This window comes from Myotis myotis, unplaced genomic scaffold (assembly GCF_014108235.1).
Source record: "Myotis myotis isolate mMyoMyo1 unplaced genomic scaffold, mMyoMyo1.p scaffold_m19_p_15, whole genome shotgun sequence".
Classification (NCBI taxonomy): Eukaryota; Metazoa; Chordata; class Mammalia; order Chiroptera; family Vespertilionidae; genus Myotis; species Myotis myotis.
This window is the reverse complement of record NW_023416319.1, coordinates 32,507,424-32,523,256: the sequence shown is the minus strand read 5'-3', so window position 1 is coordinate 32,523,256 and position 15,833 is coordinate 32,507,424.

The following is a 15,833-nucleotide window of genomic DNA, read 5'->3' as shown; positions in this document are numbered from 1 at the left end:
ATCAAAATGTTCCCAAGGAATCCCAAGAGGCCACCTATCCTACCTCTCCAGAATTCTGTGCTTCTCACAGATATTCAGTTACTGGGGACAGAACAAAGTGCTGTCTATGTGAAGCCAATAACTTCTTGTTATTTTGTCAAATAAATATCCCAATGTATGGATAGGAAATGGAGCTCTAAAATGAGCTGGCTTCATGTGCACTTTGATTGCTACTCTTTTTTTCTCTACAAACTGGCCATTTGCTCCTGGGGAATCTGTCTTGTCAGTGTAATTTAATGCCTACAGTATGGTGACAGAGAAAGTGATGAGGTGTCGCCATCCTTTTGTCTTTAGCTATACTTTTACCAAGTGGAAGTACAACTCTGGAAAGAATATTACAGGTCTGTAAATGAAGAGGTGAAAAAAAAATGGATCTAAAAAATGTGGCCACTGCTGGTATCATGGGTAAAATAGGTTTAACTAAAATGAAGGCAGCTTTGCACAAGGTATCTTTAATGGGTTGAATTGTGATTCCCAAAAGATATGTTGGAGTACCAACCCCTAGTACCTGTGAATGTGACTTTATCTGGAAAGAGGGTCTTTGCAGATGTAATCAAGATGAAGTCATGCTAGATTAGAATGGGCCCTAAATCCAATGACAAATGTCATCGATGAGCTTCATTCTAGGTGCCCAAATCAGCTAGGTTTGCCATTGAAAAGTGAATGTAATTTGGTTTTGATTTTCATGTAAAGCCTCCAATTTCATGGGGTTGTTTTCGCAAAATCCAAGCAGCCTACACAAGTTCCTTTGCTTAGTCCAAGTCTCCTCGATGGTGGAACCCTTTCTTCCATTGCCCTTCACCAGTCAGCAAATGATCCCTATCTGCTTTCTCATTAATTGTAATTTAAATGGTTCTCCCAATAGATCAGATCTTTCAAACTTAAAGTGCATACAAATCAACTCACAAGATTATAAACCTCTGAAGATTTTTAGGTCCTGTGCTCAAAGATTCTGGAGTGAGTTCTGAAGTGAAGAACTTAACATTTCCCTTTCAAGTCCATTCCCTTTTTCTTCTACATTTCCCAGTCAGATTTCTCTTTTTAATGATTCCTTCTCTTTTTGTTTTCCTCACTCTTTCATCTTAAGCCTCCATCTTAAGCCTGATGAAAAAGCCAAAGGAGTTTGTCACAGGGGTGCTCCCCGTGGTGCCAGTGTACAGACGCTGGGGGTTAAGGAATCTACCGAAGTTAAGAAGCTCTCTGCAAAGGGCTCCAAGACTTTTACCCCACCCCTCCTCCCACCTGTGTCAGCACCCCAATGCATTTTAGGCTACAAGGAAGGTAAGCATTGTGATTTCAGCAAACCATGGTCCCCAGCCTAACTTTTAGGTCCTGGTCTTGACATTTTGCTATGTTGTAATTGAGGACATCTCTCTTGTTCTGTGTCTGACTTGCAGGTTGTACAACCTCTTATACAACTAGACTAAGATTTTTTCAGTTATGGCTCCTTAGGGATCTTCCAGGACATTCCTGTCTATGACATACAACTACCTTTACATCCTTTCATTTTCACTTTCAGGGATACATTAAAGGGCATCCACAATCTATTCATTCTGCCTGTCTAAAATGTAATGAGTTATCCTTCTAATGAGTTATTCATATATATATATATATATATATATATATATATATATATATATATATATATTTCAGAGAGAAAGGGAGGAGAAGAAGAGATAGAAATATTAATGATGAGAGAGAATCATTGATCAGCTGCCTCCTACACACCTCCTACTGGGGATCGAGCCCAAAACTTGGGCATGTGCCCCAAACAGGAATTAAACCTTGACCTCCTGGTTCATAGGTCAATGCTCAACCATTGAGCCACACCGGCTGAGCAAATTATTCTTTATTATAATGACTTTAACTGGAGAAAGAAGTCACCACTCATAGTCTCTCTCATTTTTCTGACAATATTTTTGAGATTTTTGTCAAAAAATAAAAGAGACCGTTTCGCTGTCCAGTTGTCAAAACATAGTGCATATTTAAAATTCATTACTTTTCATTTTTAAAAACTGCACAGTGTTTCATTATATGCATTTGCCAACTTTAATTAACCAGCACCATACTGACAGACAGGTTGCATCAATCTTTTACTATCATAAACAATTGTGGAATGAATATGTCTCTACATATTTTACATATGTACCTGTAGGAGAAATTCTTTGAAGTGGAATTTCTAAGATAGGAGGAATATAAATTTATAATTTTGAAAGATATTGCAAATTAGCTTCCACAAAATTGGCACCAGTCACTGTCCCACCACTGATGTCTGTCTGATATGTGCTATTCCTCATATTAGTCATTGTGGTCTCCAACCTGTGATTTCCATGCCTGCAAAGTCGAACTTATGTACCATTGATCATGACACCTTGCCTAGGATGCCGTCTTGCTATGTCTTGTCAATTATAAATCTCACCCTCTCTTTGAAGACCAGCATCTCCTCTATGAAGCTTTCATGTGTGCTATTATTGTCTATAGTCTTCTCCCTCAAATTACTTATTGACAGTAGCATTTGCCTCTAAATAATTGCCAGATTTGGGAGTTGGACATCTCAGTCTTCAAGCTCCAACGATACTCACTGATTCTATCATCTTAGATAAGTTCACTAACTTCTCAGAGCCTTGTTTTTCTCCTATGTATAATAATGGTAATAATATGTAGCCTACTTCTCACCCATGATTATTATCAGAATTAATAGCCTGAAGTAATATCCAAATGTCAAATGTAAGGAGTCACAGACTAAAAAGGCACTCTACAAGGAGAAAGAAACAGAGCCCTTTCTTCTTGTTCTAGGAAGGATTCAGAAAAGGGGCAGAAAGAGAAGAGAAGCTGATCTCCTCTTATTATTCAACTGGTAGGGTCAGTTGGGCAGAAGGCTGCACTATCCTGCTGGAATAGTAAATGGGCTTTACCACAAGTGCCAACACTAACAGGTTATGAGTGCTTCCTGAACTTCATGTCGAGGAGTCTGAAGACCCATCTGGGTAGAGAGGGTAGATGGCTGCACTCAGTAACGGCTGCATGGGCATGAGAAGGAGAAATGGCAGGATTGATGCCACATGTCAGTTTTTCTGCCCTCAGCTTTGGGACCCCATTATGGAAAAGCAAGGAGTTGGCCTGCTACCACTTTTGACCCAGTGATTTTTTTTCAGTCCTATCCATTGTCATTAGTCTAACTGTGTCTTAAATTGGATTCGAGTTCCTCTTGTTCTCTCAGTGTCTGACTACAAATATAGGCCACCACTTTGGGGAACTCATCTCAGTGGGTATACTTCAGTCAGGTCAACCATTATCTATTATTCACTCACTGTGCAGGCCACTCTGTGCTGAGAGCATAGGAAAACCAACAGCATTCACTGAACACCTCCCGCATGCTAGGCACTGTGTCAGGCACTCCATGAGCTTTTACATTTCATCCTCAATAAACTCCACATAGCTGGTATCACTCTTCCCATTTTACAGAGGAGGGAACTGAAATTGTTGAAGTCAAATATGTTGCCCTTGAGCCTGCAGAACTTTCTTATTACAGTATAATGTGCCACTCTCCAGGGGCTTACCCACTCAGCCAATGCAAACTGAAAGTAGCTCATTTATTGTTGGATCAGCTGATATACAAATCCTCTATCTGCTAATAACAGAGCCATCCCACAGGCCTGAAACTATTCAGATCTTCCAATTAGGATTCTTAGTAATCTTTCTGTGTCTTAGGAAGACAGAACAAACCTTGGGAACTTTACAAGATCACCCGATGATCTAAATTTATACTGTTGGAGCTGCTAAGTGTTATTTTATTTACAGAACTCTGGATCTCAATCTCCTTGGTTTCATTACTCCCAATTAAGGTTATGTATGCTCACAAAACATCACTGCATGATTTAATCACAGGGTATTTTGAATTAATTATATGCCGACATTTTATAACATATTCTAGGTACCTCGCTAACATCAGAGCTGCTTTTTATAGATGCACAAATGAGGGTAGCTATGTTATTGAAGTTCCATTTCTGAGAATCATCCCATACTTAAGTACGAGTTTCCATATGTACATTTTTAGAATGCCATGATTTAACATGGACCTACTTACTCTCAGTAAATATTTAACTGAAAATGAAGCCTGCACATCTCTACCTCATAAAGCTGAGTAGCCTGCATAAATTAGAGCATCTTTAGACATTTATTAATTACTTTTCCTCTGCTGGTTATTGGTGATGGATGAGGTTAAAGGTAGATCATCATTTCACAATGGCCACAACTACATTTGAGGCAGGAAGGTAATTAAGGCTCTTGGAAACCAGAGGGATTTATATTTTAGCTGGAGTTAATACATGATGATTCAAGCGAGGAAAGTACTCAGCTCTCCCTGAGGCAAATGAGGTTACTATGACCTCTTCCAAGGTGCTAAGTGTTTCCTGAAAGTATAATTCTGTGTAACATTTTATTATATTTTACTCCCAGAGTGCTTTTCTCTCATAAGACTGTGAAGGTAGTCTTCTATGTTCTCCCCTCCAGCCACATATCAGGTATCTAATCTTATATCTCAAGTATCCATTGCTCCACTCCCCAGACTACTTACCTCCAACCTCCAGCCTCCCCACCCTCCACCCACAGTTCCCCATTCTCTACTATACATTCCTCAGCCTCCCCCAGCCTCCATCCTTCAAGTTCCACTCCACTAGCCTCCCCAACTTTCACCACCCAACCTCCTTACCCTCCACTCCCCAGCCTCTCCACCTGTTATTACCCCCAGTTTCCCATCCTCAATCACCCATAGACTCTCTAGCCTCCACCACTTCCAATCTCCCCCGTCTCTACCCCTGAGGCTTCACTCCCTGAGCCTCCTCACCCTCTATCTCCCAGTCTTCCTACCCTCCACCAGCCCCCCAGATTTCCATCCTCTACCCCTGTATATAGCTTCCCCACCCTTCACTCCCTATTCTTCCAACTTCCCTTCTTGGAACTACTTCCCCGAGTTTTAACCTTTATGTATCCTAAAGCCACCATCAAAACTTATCTGTCTTATATCCTATTCTTTAAGCATTCTTTTTTCTAACAGAAAATGTCATCAACAAGGCAATGCTAGGCATAGATGGCTGATAATAGGTTGATGTGTTACATTTCAACAAAAAATATTAAGTAAAAAAATACACTGATTGCATGAAATACAATACTTGTGCTAGGAAAGCAAAGATAAATGAGGAGTCATCTTGTCCTTCTCTCTTATTTTTTCTTGTTGAAATAACAAAAAATGACATCATGTAATGAAGTCATCCACTTTGTCTTGACTTGAAATGAATTTGACTCTTCAAAATTAAATCTACCTTGAAAGGACAATGGTCAACTACCAGTGAGGTTATTGGAAAGAATATGTTGCCAATTCTAAAGATAAATTCCAAAAGAGATATCTGCTTTAATTGAAAGAGCATATAGGCTTTGGCACATCTGGACAGGTAGGGGCTCAAATCTAAGCTTGACAGATGGTTAATATTAGGAAACTCAGCAAATATTTCCAAGTGTCAGATTCTCTATCTGCATAAAGGGGATAAAACCACTTATCTTATAGAGTGAATAGATAAGATTCAATGGCAGGTAGAATATTTTAAGCAAAGGCAGCATCTTAAATAAGTGGAAAGTTTCTCCAGAGTCAACCTTTTATTTCATAATTATGTCCTTATATGTTCATTTACACAATAAAAAGTGCTATTCTTTATAGTTATGCCTCCTACAGGTGACCAAAGATGGGTAGGTTGGCAATCTGCCACTTAACTGCACATTTAAAAAATCATTAACTCATCTAAAAATTCCCCACAGAGCAAAACAGCTGGTCTTCTGTGCAATTTTTAAAGTCCATCAATATCCAATACTGGGGCTAGAAGGCAGCAATAGCATATCATCTTGTAGCAATAGAATGCCTACATTCTAGCTCTGCCCAGGGAGAATTGAGAAATGGGCAGTCCTAGGCTTACAAGTAAGAACCATATTCTTTTTAAAGATGGTTCAAAGCCAGGTTACTGTAATTTATGCTTGTGCAGAGTAAAGACTTTAGGTGCTTTTGGATACTTTTTGATGACCATCGGAGGGCTAATGTCTTCTAAAGTCTTTATGTGTGTGTTGGGGGCAGGGGAAGGGGTAGAGGCTGCTTTTTCTAAGGCACAGTCCTGCAGTCTCATGGCACTATTTTGAGAGTTTACTTGCGATCTGAGAAATCTGTCTGGATTCCATTTACCCCCTTGTTATTTGGGCTCAAGTTGCTAAAAATTCTTAAAGCTCAGTTTCCATATTGGGAAAGTAATAATCTCATCATAGGCTGTTATGAAGATGACAGAGTGATTAGGGGGTTAGAGGACAACATGAACCTGTTTAAAGCAGGGAGTGTAGTCCCTGGCACATACACATACTAAGAACTCGGTAAATTCTGGTTTCCTTCTTTCTTCTATCCCTAATCTCAGATTCAAGATTGATCTTACCTTTGCTAAGTAAATTTCTATCTATTGCTATAATTTTACACAAAACAGGAGATTTCCAGAAAAACAAACAGTCCAATAGAACACTTCAGATTTGTCGATTCCTTTCAACAGAGCCTCATCTGACTCACTCATTTATTTCATGTAAAGCTCCCTCCTCAGGGATGTCTTCCCTGACCATCCTACCTAAAATAGCCCCTTCCATATCTTTATCCCCTTTCTCTGCTCATTTTTCTTCATAGTACTTATCGCTACTTGAAACTATACTATCCACGTTCTTGTTTATTCCCTACCTTCCCACACTAATATGTAGGCTCAGTAACGGCAGAGCATTTATCCATCTTGTTCACTGCTGTTCTCTCAGCACAACATTTAGAATGGTGCCTGGATGCATTTGACAGGTGCTCCATAAGTATTTGTTGAATAAATGAATATAAAGGATGTCTTAAATGTCACAACCAGTCTTAATTTCATCCCCTTAGTTTCCATTATATGGATAGTATAATTTAATCTTTTGAACATCCTCTATGAGGTAGGAGCAGTCATGATCCCCTAATCTAGGTGAGAAAATGAAAGTTTAGAGATTAAGTAACTTGCCCCTTCTTTCATCTACCCCTAATCTCAGATGCTGGCTGAGAAAAGGTACTGGCTGGTTGGATTTGATTATCACCTGTGCAGTCACAGCACTCAGTCATTCCACATAAGACAGACCACAGCCAGAATGTCACTGTCAACACAGAAATACGGATTGGATTCATTCTAGGTTATTGGAATGTTCTGCATTGAATCCCTCCCACCCACCTGACCCGCTTCTAAACTTAAATTCTACTATATTTTGAACTGCCTCTCTCATGGCAAAATGCAAATGCTTCTGGGGATGGGTAACATTAAACTGTTGTTAGTCATTTACCCTCCTTGGAGCACGACAGCTAGAAAATAGGGTTGGGGAAAAGGAGCTAGATTCTGGAGGTCTGAGGACCTGGGATGGGAAATCTTAAAACCAGGATACCAGCATTAAGACTAATGATCTATTACAGAACTTTGCAAAGGTTACTTCAGCTTGTAAACATTCCACATCCAGAGCTCTCTTCCTCCTTAACACTGAGATGTTTTCCCTACACAATTTAGCATCTCCAGGACAGCACAGGTCTGGGGATTAGTGGTTGACAATACTTCCCCTAGTGTAAGAGAAGTCATCCAGACACACGATAGAAAATTGAGAAATTGCCAGAGGTTTTTTAGTGTTTTTTTTTTTCTTTCTCTAATGTATTTTCTTTCTGCATTAGTGAGAGTCCAGGAAAAGGTGCTGGCTGGTTGGATTTGATTATCACCTGTGCAGTCACAGTACTCAGTCGTTCCCCATAAGACAGACCACAGCCAGCATGTCACTGTCAACATAGCAGATAGGACATAGATGTTTACTAAAAGGAAAGAACAAAAATAACAAGGGAGGGAGGGAGGAAGACTGCTTCCAGGTTGTAATTTGAGAGTTACCACAGACTACCTGTTTCAAAATATCAGTCTTAAATCATAGTTTGAGATGTCCCCATTAGTGTCATTTCACTTCCAGGAAGAGATTGTCTCCAGAAGTCTCCCTTGCTTGAGAAGGCAGGAAGGGCACATTAAGCTTGGATTAGCTAGCTGTTGCCATAGCAACTGGAAGTAAGGCCCTTCGGAGAGGTGGGGGATGAAACTTTGGGCAAGTAAGTTTTGATGAGGAGGAAAAGGGACAGAATAAGAGACTAGACCAGGTGGCACCATAATTGGTAGCCCTGGGCAGCCATGGGGCAGTCATCTATAAAACAAAAAGTTATTACTCTGAAGGTACAATCTGAAATTTCTCCATCACAAAGTCAGCCATTGCTCACCTTAAAATGGTTAGTTCTCACAGTCTTTAATAATGCATGGTTATTTAAAACTCTTAGCCCTTCTCATCCTCCAGTCTATTTCTGAAGCAAATATAATTGAATTTTTCCAAGCAGCAACAACAACAACAAAAATTAGACTCCACTTCTAGCCTTGTGTATGACATTCAATTGACCAAGATCTTTCTTATTATGTTTCCAGATATTCATCTGGGACAATAGATTGTAGACGGTACTAGATTGCAGTTCATTAACAAAAAAAAGGTGAATTTTACTAGTACAAAAAGTCAAACCTTCAAATGAAAGTTTCCAATGCAAAAACAAATCTTATAAACATATCTTAGAGCAGGGAGGATTCTTAAAAGCCTTCCGATTCTATCCCCTTCTCTTACAAAGGAGAGTGCTGAGTGCCAGAGAGGTTAATTATGTCCTCTAACCACCTAATGACTCTGTCATTTCTAATTATTGCTAGGGGGGAAAAAAAACACAACACCACACAGGAATTCCCAGTGCCCTCCATTTGTGTGCACTGAAAAATCAGTTTGCATGTCAGCAGGAAATGTCAGCACCAATGCCAACGATGTTTAATTTGTTCATAATAAGAATAATAAGAGCTGATGTGTATTGAGTACTTAAATGTGCCGGGCATGGGGCTAAATGCTTTACAACCTGCATCTCACTTAGCCTCCAAATCATCCTGTAAGGTTTACCAGGTATTCATCCCATTTTACAGATGAAAACATCAGAATTGAGAGAAGCTAGGTAACTTGTTAGCAATCAAACAACTAGTAAGGGACAGACTCAAGTCATCACTCATTACCATGATAATAAATCCTATCTCCTGGCTATTTCCATGTCTCACTTTCCCATGAGAAGACCAGGGATCAATAATCAACTATATTCATGAGCTTAATGCCTCCCTCTGACAGCTAAAGCCATCCCCAAGAAAAGTCACCCAATTATAGTCAACTAACCATATTCCCTAAGGATCTACATTTCAAAAAATAACTTTCTTTTCTGAAATAAATGAAAATCATATTCAATATGCAACATTTAAAAACACAAATATAAAGGAGAAAATTAAAATCTCCTATAATTATACCAAGGATCACATGCTGGAAAATCTCTTTTTTTCTTCCATTTTAAAGATCACTATACTTCTTGCAAAAATCAGCAGTAGCTTTTAGTGTTTTCTACACGTGTCATTTAGCTATAGGGAAATTCACATAGTGAACAACCACCATCAAAGATTATTTGCTCTTTAGATCTTCCCTTTATTCAACTGAAATCTATTTCTGGAATATCTGCTCTGTGCCAGGTGCTCTGCTAGTTGCTAGAACCCACTGATGGTTAAAGACAGGCCCTGGTCCTGCCTCGTGGAACCTATAGCCTAATTCTCTAAAAGGAGTTTTCAGGGGGTTTCACCTTAACTAGCCTCAAAAGATACAGATGCTCTTAGTCCATATGCCCAATTGAAATAATTGTTTTCCTCATCATGATAGATGGAGGGCTGATATAAAGACAAGTCTCATAGCCTTATACTGACACAGAATAATAAAACATTATTTTAAATTGTGGACCTGATACTCTATCGTGGGAAACATAGCTCGCAGGCTGGGATTTTAGGGATTTACCACCTTAAAGATTCTTCCTATCCAGGACATGAATATTTCCTTACTGCTAACTAAGCTGGTAGCCTTACATGTAGAGGGACAAGAAATGGCCTCTTGGGCTTCAAATTCCTTTAACATAGACAAAATGTGTCTTTAGTTAAACACTGCAGAGATTGGTTGAAACCTGTGGCCGAAACTCATTATAATTAACACATGATGGGGCCTTCTCTCCTGAGAACAGTTGTTTATGGGAGTGAGGCTTCAGGAAATCTAAAAGCTGTGGGGATGGAGGAGACACTTGTTCAGTCAGCCAGGGGCTCTGTCTTTGTTTCCTATTTCCACTATAACGAATGGACAAAAGTGTCTTGGCTTACAGCAGTATACATTTATTCTCTGATAGTTCTGGAGGTCAGAAGTCTACAATGGGTCTGCAGGACTGTATTCCATGTGGAGGCTCTAGCAGAGAATCTCTTCTTGCCTTTACCAGCTTTTAGAGCAGCCGTGGGCAAACTACGGCCCGTTTGAAATGAATAAAACAAAAACAAAAACAAAAACAAAAAGACCATACCCTTTTATGTAATGATGTTTACTTTGAATTTATATTAGTTCACACAAACACTCCATCCATGCTTTTGTTCCGGCCCTCCGGTCCAGTTTAAGAACCCATTGTGGCCCTCGAGTCAAAAAGTTTGCCCACCCCTGTTCTAGAGGCTGCCCACATTCCCTGGCTCATGGCTCTGGTCATTCTCTGACCTCCGCTTCCATTATCCCATCCCCTTCACCATTTGTGGTCTTTCTGTGTCGTGTTTATAAACACCCTGTGATTACACGGGGCCCGCTCAGGTAATCCAGGATAATTTCACCATCTCAAGAACCTTAATCCCATCTGCAAAGTCCCTTTTACTATGTACAGGAACTAAGGATTAGGATGTGGATGTCTTGGGGTGGGCATCATTTAGCCTACCACAGGCTCTAAAGATAAGCTTGAGTATTTCACATTTGTGTCCAGCTGGGACTGTCTGCAAAAAAACGGAATTGAGTCCCTCCCATTATCTTCTCTCTGCTCCTCCTCCAAAATCCCTGTTTCCACTCAACTCTGTCTGGGTTCAAGGCCTAAGTCATTTTTCCTGGGCTCATCCTTCCTCTCACAGGCAGCAAGACATTGATCTCAGGGTTCTGTTTCAGCTACTCTTCCTTATTTATTTCACCATAAGCATTATCAGTGCCTGAGAAGCCCAAGGAACTATTGCATAATTGGATTTATGCTCAAAACTACCTACATCAGACCTTTAAAAGAAGTCTGAGTCACTGAACATTTCTTTTAGCCATTTAATTGCAAACTTGTGGTTGCTTACTTGTGAGAAGATTAGGTCTGTTCAATTTTCAGAGAATGAACCCAAGAACAAAGGTCTGTTCTCTCTGATATAAGGTCTATAGGCATTTTGGTAACTGAGGCAAGCCAGTGGAAGAGCATTTCAATGCCGACTAAATCATACATTTGGTCAATGGACCTATAGAGGATCTAGAAAAAAATAGTGCTGACTTGTTTTGTCTTCTGTTTTCGGTTGAAAGCTCCTTAGCAGAGGCGTCTAGACTAGAGCAAAGACCATTACATTGATGTTACTACATACATATCAGCAGTGGTGGTGCCCCTGCAGAAGGAAAAGCATCCCAAAGCAGAGATGACAAGTAGGAAGTGCACCTACTTCCCTAACCATTCGTCACCCAAGGCAGGCATCACTAATCAGTCAAGCACCGTTCCTCCACAGCGCCTGGGTCTGGCCTTAAAACCCTTCCCAACTGAATGCCCCAGCCAGCCACTGCCACTGTCACTCAGCTCCAGTTGGCAAACAAATGGAGCTCTATCTGATATCCCCGAATTATAGAGTCAATGCCTCCTGTTTCCAGGCAGTAAGGAAAATTCCTCCTACTGCAATCCAGCCATAAAACACTGATGCCTGCAACACCACTTTGGAGCTGGCAAAATCCTGAGAGAGGCTGATTCAAAGTGAAGCAAATGATTCCATCTCCCATTTTCTGTTTGGAGACCTTGGGGTGGGGGTCGGGGTGCAGGTGGGGGTGGGGGCTCTTACTGTCTCCAGTTCTTCTTCTGGGGATCCCAGATAAGGGGACTTCTTCCCCCTTTCCCTCTATGGTACTTCTGTGCTTTGAATTCCTGCATTAAATGAGCACCCTTGCCCCCAATTTCTGCTTTTTCTTCCTTAATTATGTGGCTCTCTCCCTTTCCTCAAACTAGAATCCTGCTGGGCCCCCAAGAGCACCCTCTCCAGGGAGTACTTGGCAGTATTGTCAAACTCTTCAAAGGCAAGGGGAAAGAAACGCCGGCTCATCCATCCCTGTCTCTTTTTTCACCTTGTGGTTTCCACTCACAATAGCAGCCTTAGAGGTTATCAAACACCCCAGCGTGCTTTGACAGCTATTCATCCCTTGAAGCCTCTGATTGCCTGGCATAATTGCGGACTGCGCTCCTGCTCCGTGAACATGGCTCCTCGGTGGCTTTCAGGCGCTGGCTTGCTTTTACATCAGGGCTTGCCAGCAAATAGAAAAAATCCCAGCTTATTCAAACAGCTCAGTGACAGGTGAGCCAGCCACATGAGAACATGGAGGCAGGGGGCTGGGGGTGGGGGAGCGGGAACCAGCATGTGCAACTGTGTGCTTGCTTTTTATTAAGAGAAAATGATTTATGCAGATGGCTTCCCGAATTTTTTAGCTAGGATCACAGGGAGATGTTTTGCTCTGGACCAAGGCCATCTGGAGCCTGCAAAATCCTGGGAGAGCCCGAATCAAAAGAGCAGATCCCTGCAGTCTCCCGATTTCATTCAACGCCTTTCTCAACCCCAGTCAATAATCCAGCTGCACGCACTGCAGCGAAGCACATTCATCCAAGCTTTGTGTCTGAGTCGCTGCCTTCAGAGGGGGCTTTTCAGCGCGGATACAAGCGGGCTGATTAGCCTTCCTTGCAGGGTTCCCGCCCGGGGGAACGCCCATCTGAGGGCTGGCAATGCCGCAGCAAATGCAGCAGCCAGCGGGCTCACGCCTGCGGTGCCCAGGAGACGAGCAGGCCTCCGCGCCCCCGCGCTGGGGCGCTGCGGCACCCCTGCTCTGGAAAGGGGCCAAGACAGGGAAAGCAGCCAGCAGCCACCGAGCCCAGAGCCCCTGCATGGGGAAGGCTGTAAACCTCCGTTAGGGGAGCTGCAGGGGATGCTGAGAGGCATGCGGGGAAGGGCTTCCGAGGCAGGGCGATCTGTGACTCAGCAGAAGTCAATGGCAAAGCCCTCGGGTCGGGAGGGAGCGGGACCGCAAAGCCTCTGGGACCCTGTCCCTGACGTGGTATCACTCCACGTTCCATCCCAGGCCTCATAGTTCGCACTTAGAGAAACATGGGTGCTAGGTCTTTATTTTTTTAATTATTTATTTTTATTTCGAGAATATTTTTTAAAGAATAGAAAAGCACAAAAGAATATAACTACCTACATACCTCCCAGCCAACATGTTAACATTTTGTAATGTTTGTTTCAAGACCTGTTTTTAAAATATTAGTGAAGTATCTAGCACAAGATGGACGCCTCTTTTAGCACCTTTATCTTCCCTCCTTGGTCTCTTCCCCTCCATGAGAGGCAACTACCTGAAAGAAATTAAAGCACTTCCTTCTAACCCTCTTGCAGGCTTTTACCTACACATAAACAGTATAGAGACTATATAATATTGGGGGTGCATTTTATAATTTGTGTGTTTCTGCACTTCTAATCAGTAATTTGTAGTCTCCCCCTCCCCCCTCCATACTGTGATGTTTAGTTCTGTGTAGAGGCCTCCTTCGATCATTTTAACAACTGTCTGGCATTGGGTGGGCTGATTTCTAAGCCCCCACCTTGTCTGAACACCAAGCCAGTGGTTCTCAAGCTGCACATTAGAATCACCGGGGCCACTTTACAAATGCAGATGATTTGCCTTGGGATTCTGTGATTTCAAAAAGGAGGATTGTGGATGCCTGCTATGCATCTCCTGGTAGATTAGGGACAATTTCATATCTTCCAACGGAATTATACCGACCAAAATGAATTTGCTAGGGACACTCCCTGAAACCTGCTGATAGCTGTGTCGAGGGATGGCAAGAGTCTCTCTCCTTTATCTTACTGCTAAGACCCTGATGTTTATGGGCCCTAGCAACCAGCATTTCCTCTCCTTTTTGTTCCCTAACAGAAATGGAGATGCCGCTATTGAGAGCAATATCAGGAAGATGACCCCATCAGGTGAGGGGGGGAAACCTCAGAGAGTAGAGTCTGAAAGAAATTTGAATTACTTTCTCTTTTCATCATGTTGCAGCATAACAAGGGAGAAACTACTGCCAGGTAATTCTGCAGAAAATCTCCCAGACAACCGAATCTCCTTGAATTTTTATTTTTGCAGAATAGATTTATTGAACTGCCACCTGTGGCTTAGCTAGAGAGAGGAATCGTGGAAACCTGGACCTTGCCCTCTAAGGGTCACTCTTTGGGACAGAGTTCAGTCACTAAGATGACCTTGACGATATTTTATAATCTTGTCCTTACTCTTTTCCCCATTCTTTATATCTAGCCACAGAGGAAATTACCTGGAAAGAACAACGCAATAAGGTGTAGTTTAACCTTCTGTTCTTCTCTAATACATTCAACAAATATTTACTGAGTGCTCATTAGGTGCCAGCCACTGTGCTAGGTCATGGCCCAATAATCACAGACTTTTTCCTCCAGTTTGGGATAAAGGCCGATGAACAGACAATTAAACAATAAGTATACAAGGTGCTCCAGCAGAGGAAAGCATAGAATGCTCTGGAAAAGCCGTGGAGGCTAGAGAGAGAGAGATAAAGCAATTTAGTGTCAGGGTCTCAGGCATACTTCCTAGAACAGTGGTTCTCAAACATGTGTGCATAGGATCATCTGGAGGGCTTGTTAAAACACAGCTGACTTGCTCTCTCCACACCCACCCCCCGCCCCACCCCTGGGGTTCTGATTTAGTAGATGTAGGGTGAAGCCTGACAATTGGCATTTTCAATGTTTTGCCAGATGATACTGGTAGTCTAGGGACCACACTTTGAGAAACACTATCCCAGAAGAATGGAAGCCTTAGCTCCTCAAAGTACAGTCTGCAGACCAGCCGCATCACAACATGGGCCTCACCTGGGAACCTGTTGGAAATGTGGAATACTAAGTCTCATCTCAGATCCACTGAGTTAGGGTGATATATATATATATATATATATATATATATATATATATATATAGAGAGAGAGAGAGAGAGAGAGAGAGAGAGAGAGAGAGAGAGTTTGAAAAACACCTCTCTAAACCACTGGTTCTCCAGTGTGGTTGCACATTAGAATCATCTTGGTAATAAAATAAAATAAAAATAGTGATGCCTAGCTTTCACCCTCAGAGATTCTGGGGTTTTTTAGGGGGATAGGGTGTGAAAAGCTCCCCACCCCCGGGGTGATTTTAGTATTTAGCAAATTTTGAGAATCATCTGCCTAAGCAAAATGCAGCATTAGTAGGAGTTAGTCCCACAAAGAAAAGCAGGAAGACTGTTATGGAAAACAGAATGTGCAAAGGCTCAGTGGTAGAGAGAACAAAGTGGGTTTAATGAATGAAAAGAGTTTAGTGAACTCAGAGCATAGTGTTAGAAAGACTACAGAATCTAAGGTAATTGGTTTTTCCTTGAGGGTTGGACTGAGTTTGTATTTTAAAGAATGATCAGTCTGTGTGCCCTTCAGAAATAAGCTTGGGAGTGTAGGAACAATGTGCCTGGTGTTAAGTCTAGGAGCTCTTTGACTATAAAGAGAATATTATTGCTCTTACTGA